Consider the following 11,493-nt stretch of genomic DNA (forward strand, 5'->3'; position numbering starts at 1 on the left):
AACATCCCTGGGCCAGCCTCTGTAATTGTGGACACAGAGGCACCGCAGGCATGATCTAGAGAAACACAGAACCTAAAGAGGTAGTAAAACACTGTGTAAGTTAACAGAAATATGGGAGTTGGGAGAGCAGCAAGAGAAGATAGCTGACAAGATGAAGGGAAGGCAGTGACTGTAGTAGGAAATAAATGGATGAGGAATGGGTGGAGCTTGGGGAGGACCTAAGTAAGGCAAATACCGCATGCAGTGAAGAAACTGATATTTTCAAGGCGCAGATGTTTTCTGGTTGGCAATTTAACCCTTCTCTACTGACCAAAACTTTTAGTAAAACTGGCTGCATATCCCCATTTTTGAATCACAGGTATGATAAGAGGATAAATTGCCAGGAAGCTGATACAGAAATGAGAAAGATGTTTCACATTTAAAAAAAAAAGAGAGAGAGATTTACATTTATTCCTGCAGCAGATATTTTTTTGTTATTTGTCAAGCACTTTTCTAAGTGCCACATACATAGCAATGCATAAAACAGATGAAAGTCTCTGCTCTTAAAAGGAGTTTATATTGTAATGGGAAGACAAAAAATACACATGCTGATTAATCAGTAACTTATCTAGTAATGCTATGGATACAAATAAAACAGTATGCATAATTAGAAATGGAAAGGGAGAAGGTGCACTTTAAAATAGTATAGTCAGATTAGACATCTCAGAGAAACTGAAGTTTGAGAAGATACTCTTAAAAAAGAGTATGAGCATGAGCCACACTAATTGTTGCAGGGAGAGCATCCAAGGCAAAGAGAACGGGAAGTGTGGTCTCTTAGACAGGAAGTGTTTCAGGAGCAGCAAGGAACCAGAGTGGCTGGATGGAGCGGAGGGAGGGAGATGAATTCAGATCAGTAATGGGGACAGATTATATAGGGTTTCCTAGGCCAACACTGTCAAAGCAGTTCAAGTAGAAAACTACCCTTTTTATTGCCCCAAAGTCTTTAGATTACTTCTCCATGCCTCCTCTTCCTCCTTTTTCCTCTTCCTCTCGTCCTTTTCCTCCTCCTTCTTCCTCTTTCCCCCTCCTTCTCTTCTTCTTCTTCCTCTTCTTTCCCTCCCGTCTTTCTTCTCTCTTGTCTTCTGTCTTTGTTCTCTTTGCTTTTGGGTGTTTGAGGATTCTATTGCTACATCCTCTAGCTCAGAGATTTGTTTCTCAGCCACACTTGTTTTACTAAAGACAGTTTTTATTTTGTTACAGTATTTTTTACCTCTAGCATTTCTTTTTGGTTCTTTCTTAAGATTTTCATTTCTCTGCTTACGTTGCCCATCCATTCCTGCATACTGTACTTTTTTTCATTAGAGTCCTTAGTATATTAATCATAGTTGTTTTCAATTTCCAGTTTGATAATTCCTGCTTCCTGCCAGGTCTGGTTCTGTTGCTTGCTCTCTCTCTTGAAATTGTGTTTTTTGCCTTTTGGTATGCCTTGTGAATTTTCTGTTGATGGTGAGGAGGAGCAGCCTCCACAAAATATACCACCTTCATATATTGGTTCTTTTGAATTAACCTTGCTTAAGAAACAGCTGGTGCAGAAAGACACTCTGACCCTTTCTTGTCACCCTGAAAATGGGAACTAAATCTCCCATGTGAATGTACCCTCCCATACCAGGAGGGTAGAAGGCATTTTTAGAGCCACAGAGAGGGAGAATTCAAGGCTGAGAAGGCTTAATGAACAAATTGAGTTTGTTAGCTATTCACAGATAATTATTTCTTAGTCTAAAAAGTATAAAGCCTGCCTGCTTTGGTCAATTCTTTCAGACTCATATTTTGAGGTTCTGGCTCAGTTGGTTAAGCATCCAACTTCGGTTCAGGTCATGGCTTGCTGGTTCATGAGTTTGAGCCCTGAGTTGGGCTCTGTGCTGACAGCTCAGAGCCTAGAGACTGCTTCCAATTCTGTGTATCTTTCTCTCTCTGACCCTCCCTTCTTCATGCTCTGTCTCTCTCTGTCTCAAAAATACAATAAACGTTTAAAATTTTTTAAATAAAAATTTAAAAAAAGAGCAGTGTTCTGATATATTTAAAAATGGCTACTTTCCCCCTTTCCCCTTTGGAAGCATTGTTTTCTCTGGTATTTACTGTGGTACCCTGTCAAACTCCTGGAGGTAAAGTTTACAATATTGTGGATCCCCCCCACCCCCATAACTGGGTCCCTATGGAGTTTTTAACTTTCAGACTTATCCACATTGAACTTCCAGCAATTTGTGAGTTAATGTTCATATTTTTCTTCACAGACACTGGTTCCTGTGATGGATTCTTCTGGTGAGCCTATTTTCTGTAAGCTGGGACTTTGTATATTTGCTTCCGTATAAATTTTAGAATCTTTTTTTCTATTTCTGTAAAAAATACCATTGAGATTTTGAAAAGAAGTGCACTGAATCTTTATATGGCTTTGGGTAGAATGGACATTCTAACAATACCATTTTTTCCAATCTATAAACACAGGATATCTTTCCATTTATTTGTGTTTTCAGTGTCTTTGTGTTTTATGGTTTTAAGTGTATAAGTCTTTCACTTCCATGAGAGGGTATTTTATTCTTTTTGCTGCTATCATAAATGAGATTGTCTGCAACAATTATTATTGTGGTGTTTGTCTTGGATATATGTGTTTTGAAGTGAGATCATGCATGTGTTCTTAATAGATTGGATGAAAAGTGTCAGAAAGTGGATTCAAGATCAGCCTAAGATTTGTATTCTGAAAAAGTCTTGGCTTGAATTATTATTAAAGTGAAATATGGAAGAATGAGGCTACAGCAGGTTTGAGGGTACACTTTATGAATAGAATCCCAGCTATGTTAACTTGGAGATAATCATTAAGTATTCAAGTGGGGCTGTTGAGTGGGCATTGGATAAATGAGCCTAGAGTTTGGGGAGAGGAATGCAATACAGATATAAATTCAGGGGCATGGGTATGCAGATGATATTTAAAGCTTCAAAACTGTATGAGGTCCCAAGGTAACCTATATAGAGAAAGAAGAAATCCATTGACTGCAACTTGAGGTAACCCAGGTAAAGAGATCAAGAATTTTGCAAACTCAGAAAGTCAAAATGAGACATGGTCACAATAATTTATATCTCTGGAGAAATAGAGCTTGACAAAAGCTAATATTAGGATTCAAGAAAAAGAGTTTGAGAAGTTTGAGTTAAGTCTCTTAGACATGGCGACTTTATTTGATCTCTTGATCCTGTAAGAATAATATGTGAATTTGTTGTTAGAGTTTCTTTCTATACTAACCCTTTGAATTCAACATCAGGGGAATGAATACAAATTGTTTGCATTGGTAATCCTGCGTGAAAAGCAGGGTTTTATGAATTTGTCAAAGGCAGCATTGGTAAAATCCCCAAATGCCAGAAAAATACCAATTTCCTTGAATTTAGCCCATGTTTCTTTTTTCATCTGAATTAGTAAAAAATATAATTTACTTAAGAATCTAGGGAACGTAACTTGCTGTCAGTTGGGTAAGGGATATTTTCACTGATTTGTTGCTATATCAATTGCAGAGTCAAATGGCAGGGAGATGGGATCTAGACATGTTGTTTCATAAAATACAGGAGCCCCACTGGTTCTTGCAATGCTACAGAATGACGAGGTGCTACTGATACCAAGGTTTGTTGTCATTATTCAAGCATTAACTCAAAGACTTTTAATTTATGATTTTTGGGAAAAGAAATGACTGTGCTTTATATAACAGGTGGTTAATCATAATCCAACTATTTTTCGACCCTGGCAATTATATAATTTAAAACTCAATTTTTGTTTTATTTTTTTAAATTCACTTACAAGACCTTGTTACCCTTCAGTGTTAACTCTTCAGTGTAAGGAAGGTGGAATAATCTACTTTGGAATAAGACTGGTTTCTGGACTACATATACAGTATTTTAAAAAAACAAAAGCCTTAGTGTTTTGGGATCAATATTCTTCTGCTGGGCAGAGGGATAAGCTAAAACTGTTTTAGGAAGGTCATAACGGAACTGAGTAAAACCATTTCTTTTCATTCACCACACACCCTTAAACTTAAATCGCTTAAATTTCCTCCTAATTGCCCAAAGGAAACTTAGGGACATGGCCAATATTAGTTTCCGATATTATGAAGTTGAAAATAAATATATTTCACTGTTTTATATTTCCTTAGTGTGTTACACCTATTTGACTCTTCACTTTAAAATACACTAGGTTGTGTAGATTTTAGCTTGAAATTGTTTTCTACTAGCATGGGTTGCCATATGTTTATACACCATAAATATTTTCTCTGATCACTAAAATTTGTTAAGTAGCAAGTCAGTCAGATTAGTAGGGAGATGGACATTTCATTGAAATAATCACCCAACCTTATTTTATTCGAACCTACGCTTTGCAGATCACTGGACTGATTCTACCAGATATGGATCAGTGGGGATGGAGTTGGACTTTGAAGAGTTAATTGAAGCAGATATCCTCTTAAAGATATTCAAATTAGAACACATCAAGAGAGGGGCACCTGAGTGGCTTAGTCGGTTAAGTGTCCAACTTTCACTTAGGTCATGATCTCGCGGTTCGTGGGTTCGAGACCTGCATCGGGCTCTGAGCTGACTGCCAATTCAGAGCCTGGAGCCTGTTTCAGAGTCTGTGTCTCCCTCTTTCTCTGACCCTCCCCTGCTCATGCTCTCTCTCCTAGAAAAAAAAAAAAAGAACACATCAAGAGAAGTGACTGTACACCAGTGATTTTGGAGAGAAATTAAAGTCACATACAGGGCAGTTTGAGGACTGTGTGTCAATCTTTTAAAACTCTATTCCAGGTGTTTGGCACCTACTGTGTGATCAGGAAGTATTTGTTGATAAATGAATGAATGGGAACCAAAGCACTAAATCTAAAGAACAGTGAATAAAGCCTATATGGAATTTGGATACAAGAGTCAAAAGCTGAACATAGAATCAAATCAGAATGGGTATTAGAGACCCCATGAAAAGCACAGGAATACCTATGGTTTGTTTCATTTGTCTGTGTCCTGTATCAGACATGCTTAAAGGAAAGGGGCCTATATTATTAAATTATGCTTCCTGTTTTCTATACTTTCTTTTCTTCCCCTTGGGATGCTAAGTCATTTCAATAGATAGAGAACTTGAAGGACTTTTCGGTATAATTATGACACCATCAGATATATTATCCTTTGAGGTAGTTCAGCACTGGAAACAAAATACTCATGGAAGTATAAATGCTGCTCTGAATAAAAAAACTATATTCCTTTAAAGAATTAGAACTTTTGCATGTATTTAAGTTTTTATTATGAAACAACTTCAGACTTACAGAAAAGTTGAAGAATTAGTACAAATCCCCATATATACTTCACCCAGATTACCCTAATATTTTTCCATAATTTCTTTGTCTCAGACATAATGCCCCCTATCTCTAAATACTCCAATATATTTATCCTAACCACAATACAATGATCACAATCCAGAAATTGACATTGGCAGAGTGCTTTTATCAGAGACTTATTTAAATTTCACCATATGTCTCAGCAGTGTCCTTAATAACAATTTTCTTTCCTCGTCCAGAATCTAATCCAAGTGACATTAAATAGCTCAATACTTTCTTTGTCTTTCATGATCCTGATGTTTTCAAATATATAGGCCAATTTAGGTTATCTAATATTTTCCTGTGATTAGATTTATTTTTACCTTTTTTAATTTTTTTTTTAGGAACACCAGAAAAGAGATGTTGTATCCTTGCCACATTGTATTAGGAGTCACAGAATATCATCTTGTCCATTTTTATATGCAAAAATTACTTGAACCCTTACTTTGTCTCCTTCAGTGTGGTTATGCTATATTTTAAATACAGTTAGATTCATTTGTTTCTATTGTATTCCATTTTGGGCACTCCCCATTCTTTCTATTTTTAGTATATAATACATTTGAAAACTGTACAAAACTCAGAACTACACAAGAATCTACAAGTCAAGGAACCAACATGAAGATTCTGCCAGTGATTCATGGGCCATGACTCTCTTCATCATCTGACTTGATACACAGACATCTCTATTCTAACTATAGTAGCATCAACTCAAATTCTGTGTCCAACAATTCTCAAAAGATCTGGTATTCTCCTTTCTCTAGTGTATGGCTAAATAAAAAGTCATAGGGCCTTTGGGGAAAATCAGTATGACATACTTTTGCCATGTTTTTGTAGTGTCTTTCCTCCTTGGGATGCAGCCATATTTTCAATTGATTGGCTCTGGGTTTGAGGACTGCTCAGGGCCAGAAATGGTGCAGGAGAGTATGGCTTTCTAGTGGACAGCTGGCCTCAGCTTTCTGCCCAGCTATTCTTGGTTTCTTTTTATTCTGTATATTAAACAATAACCTTCTTGGCTGTTTATCATGCTCCTGAGGATGTCATGTTCTATTGACCATCTCCATTCATCTCTCTAGGTCAGGCCTTCCAGCTGCCACTCTGGTCTTGCCCATTGTAATTATGCCCACCTTGCTTCTGATAGCTAAGTGCTGCCACCTGGACTCTCTTTTCCCAGCATATCATATTATATCTTATCATACCCATCGCTATGAGAGAGCCCAGTTTGTGATGGTTTCTCCTGAGGTCAAGTACCGCTTACGTGGCCCAGGCACCCCAGGCTTCTAAGAGATGCTGGCATCCATCTCCTCTATATATCTTACCACCTTTGTAAATAGAATTGAATGGACTTCAAATCCTCCTGAGAAATGTAGTTAGGAGATGCCTTTTGTTTTTGTCTTGTATAGTAGATTTTTCTTAAAAGGCCCACTTTCTGAACCCTCTACTATTTTTTGTTTTTTTCCTCCATGGTCAGCTATGGCAGTTTTGGCCTCTGTACCTCTGCTTTTTCCTAGCATCCAAAAGCCATTGTAGCAGCATGTTAGAATCCTGTCCTGAGGCTCATGCCAGGGTGTTAGATCCTGTGTCACAACAGTGGTCCCATATTAACAAGGTCTTCCTTATCCAGTTACATATTTTCACCTCTCAGTACTCTCAGAATTCACTCCTAGATAGAATCATTTGGTTCTTTGTAGTATATTAACCATATCCTGAAGCTCATATGCTTATATTCACTCTTACTTCTTCACAGATGGAGGCAATGCTGAGATTTTACTCCATGTATGAGTCCGGCAACCAGAGCAGGAGGTGAAGGAATCCTGAGGTTAAGCATTGTGTTATAAGTTACCCATCTCATTCAAGACTTCTGTTTAAGGAGCAAGGCTTTATCTTTCAACAAAAGGGAAGGGGGTCACTTCAAGTGTATCTATCATCTCAATATCAGTATTGTAGCCTTCTCTATTAGACCCCTGGCTTTGGGATAAGAGACTTACCAAAGCTGAAAATATAGCCATCTCTGAAGTTCTGCTACTCTTATAATGGCATACTGTTCTTAATCTTCAGTTGTGTCCGTTGTACAACTGCAGGAGATGGGGGAATCTGTATAATTAATTCAAAGGGGCCCTTTGAACTCTCTCATTCTACTTCACATTGCTAATTACTAGATCCATCTCATCATTTTTACTTTAAATGAAACAGTAGTACTTAGTAACACACATTCAATATCACAGTTTTTATACTCTTTCCTTTATGCTTCTCAAGTGCAAGTGATAGTTTCCCATTTTCCCAGTCTCTTTTCACCAGAGGTGAAATCTCTTTTTAAATTGTTTTTAGTATTTGTTTATTTTTGAAAGAGAGACAGACCACAAGCCAGGGAGGGGCAGAGAGAGAAGGAGACACAGAATCTGAAGCAGGCTCCAGGCTCCAAGCTGTCAGCACAGAGCCCGATGTGGGCTCAAACCCACGAACAGTAAGATAGGTCATGACCTGAGCTGAAGTTGGATGCTTAACCAACCAAAGCTACCCAGGTGCCCCCTAACCAGAGGCGAAGTCTTAAAAATTGCATTGCTATTACATGCCACGGTCCACCAATACTTTACCTACTACCAATGATGGAATTCTCATTATAGGAGATCCAATTCATCTTTATAGTCTACTCTTTAAAAATGGACTAGTACCAATCAGACTGGCACTGCAGTCCTGATATCAATTGTATTAGGTCTAGCCTTTTAGAAGCAGAGCCTGTGGAGGCGCCTGGGTGGCTTAGTCGGTTAAGCATCCGACTTTGGCTCAAGTCATGATCTCACGGTTCCTGGGTTCAAGCCCCGCGTCGGGCTCTGTGCTGATTGCCGGCCCAGAGCCTGGAGCCTGTTTTCAGAGTCTGTGACTCCCTCTCTGACCCTCCCCTGCTCACACTGTCTCTCTCTCTCCTAGAAATAAATAAAACATTAAAAAAAATAAAAAAATAAAAAAAAAAAGAAGCAGAGCCTGTGGCAGGGATTCTTGTGCAGTTGATTTATTGAAAGAGTGCCCTTTCAATTGAAAGAGAAAGTGAGGGAAGCAGAATTGAACAGAAAAAGAGTAGAAAGAAGGAAAATGCTAAGATATTACATGGCTTTAGTGGGAGAGAATCTTCAATCTGATCCTACCAGGAGCTCTGAAGTACTAATTTACCCACAGAGTTGATCTCACCTGAGGGAAGGAGGGGAAAAGTTGTGTATAATTTCCTTGGCAAGGTGGCTCCCATTTGGCCAAAGCCAATTCTGTCGACAAGAGTCAGCTTTAGCAACTGGGGGATGGACACACCATTTCAGGTAAAGGGTTCCAGGAGACATACCTATAGGCTGCACTACTTAGAGGGATACATCCAATACATGGTAATCAGGGGAAAGGCGACTGGGAATAAATGCTTAATATTGCTCCCACCATCCCATCTTCTATCAGTGCCTCGCCTTAGGAAAATGCAGCTAGATGCAGACGAAGAGGTTTGCTATTGATGTATTCTATAAGAGGCACCATCCTAGGGCAGAGGGCAGAGAGGTAAAGTGGAGAAAAGCGACTCTAAAGGACAAATGAAAGATATCTCTTACTCAAAACAATATTATATTCAATAATGACTTGAACATATTTTATCTTGATAATCATATATATGAAAATTAAAAACAGAATATAAGTACCTCTTTCTAGCCTTCAAATTGACGACAGGATTAGTATTTGTGGAGGAATTAAGCTTTCTTATACATATTTGATGAGAGAGTCAATTTAAAAAATTCTGAATTTAAACTTGGCATTCCTTTTCAAACGTTCTAAAATTACATTCATTATTTAACTTAGAAATTATACAGAGATTTACCCTACGAACATGTTATGGAATTTCAACAATATTTAGAGAAATTCAACTCCCCAAAATATCCTAGAAGTTGACTCTAAGATTGAGCTCTAAGAGGACTTACATTATTGTTTATAGTAGGGGAGAAAAAAACCTTCCCAGTTGATGTTTAAGAAAACAAAGCAGGTTTTAAACAGTGAGCATACAATTATCCAATTTTATTAATTTTTAATGACAAAATTTTTAAGAAGTTAATGTTTGGCTGGGTGCCTGGGTGGTTCAGTCAGTTAAGCAACTGAATCTTGATTTTGGCTTAGGTCATGATTTTACAATTTGTGAGTTCGAGCCCCACATCCAGCTCTGCACTGATGTGCAGAACGTGCTTGGGATTCTCTGTCTCCCTCTCTCTCTCTCTGCCCCTCCCCTGCTCTCTCTCTCTCTCTCTTAAAATAACAAAAACATTTAACAAAAAAAAAAAAAAGAAGTTAATGTTTGGCTTACCTTTACAAATGGGGAAGGTAAATTGAGTTTCAGGGTGCAAACTCTGAAATTGAAACAAAATTGAAATATAAGAAGGAAAAATATAAATAGCTCAGACATAAATCCAAACACAATTTTTGAGGCAACCCGTACTCAAATTTGAACTTTTGATCAATTGTCTCTTACAACATTTAACTTAAAAAGAAGCCCCAACCTATAGGAGATTTCATATGAGTATCCTTATTGGGTAAGTGCAAACAGTACTTTGTAATCCCAGAAGCCTACAAAATGCTTTCAGCTCTTTCAAGTTTTTAGGACCTCACAAGAGCAATGATATTCATATGTTACCCAACACTCTTTACCCAACTTTGCTCAGAAAGCAGTTATGCTTCTGTTCTGTGTCCACTGACCTGTTTGATTGGCTATTTGCCTAGCAGAGCCTACTTGATTAAAGTCATGTGGCCTTTAATCAGAACTGGTTTTGGCCAGTGATATCCCAACAATATGATATAAAAACTTCAGATCTACCTGCTTTCCATTCATCCAATTCCACATATATTTAACAAATGTCAGCTACGTTCAAGTCACTGTCAAAATGTTAGGAAAATTTGGAAAAGACAAGATTCTTGGTTGTTCTTTCAAAGCAGTGCTGAGCTTGTCCTTTTGATTGACTTTCTATTGACTAGGCTATTTTATGACTCTAAGGGGCAGAGATTAACTTGTAGATTTATGTTGGGTCAAGATGCAAATAAATTCTTTCCAGTGGAATAATCACAAAGATTAAGGTTTATTGTATGTTGACCAGTTTTGTGTCTTATCCAGCAATCTTATCCTCTATTCCTCTATTTAATAGGTCCTTAAATTCTATTGAACCAGGTTTAACATTGCTCCATTAACTAATAAGTTAAATAATCTTTGACATATGTTCATTTTACATTTTTATGACAGGCATGTTATTACCTTCTAGAAAGTTATACATTAGCATTTTCCTACCTAGGTGCTATGTCTCTGATTCCTTATTAAAACTGAGACCACCTTAGAAGCTATCAATAATAATAGAGAAAAATACGTCATTCTGCTGAAGGTGATTATGGTAGTTGTGTTGGTGTTTGCATGTCAGAAGAAGAAAGAAATCAGAATGGTAATTGATACAGGTTTAAAGAAAATATTCCAGATTGGAAAAAGTAGTGCATGTGTCTAATTAAAAACTTTTAAAGCGCATTGTTTCTGTAGTGTATATTTAAACGGTTTTTCATTGTTGCCATTGAAATTTTACAAATCCTATCATATTTATTCTTACAAATTTTCCTGTTGCTGCTTTCCTCAAAAACTTTTGAGAAACATGGAAAGAATGTTTCTCTAATGACCAAACGAATACAATGATACAATGTGTTTCTCTACCTACACAAAGGAGAATCCTGTAAAAGAATAATAGTCTCTTTAAGTCACACAGTTCATGGTGACAACCAAAGTCTTCACAATTAAATTTCTCGATGGGAAGTTATTAAATTACTAGATAATTTTTAGAGCAACAACCAGAGTTAAAACTGTAACCATTGAAATCAATTCGGTGAAATAAATGCATAGCCTTCTATTTAATGCAAGATAACAGAAATATGCACCGAAACCTAATGATGCCTGAATCTCCATCAAGGCTAACATGAACTTAATGCAAAAGATTTTACTACATTGTCAGCCTGTCCACTTTGCCAAGTATTTAATACTAAGAGATTTTTCCATAGAGTGATTACAGCTGTGTTTCACATTTAGATTTCTGTTTCTGGATAGTTAACTATCAAAATTACTTTTAATTTAATGACC

This window comes from Hyaena hyaena, unplaced genomic scaffold (assembly GCF_003009895.1).
Source record: "Hyaena hyaena isolate Hyena2069 unplaced genomic scaffold, ASM300989v1 scaffold_1057, whole genome shotgun sequence".
NCBI lineage: Eukaryota > Metazoa > Chordata > Mammalia > Carnivora > Hyaenidae > Hyaena > Hyaena hyaena.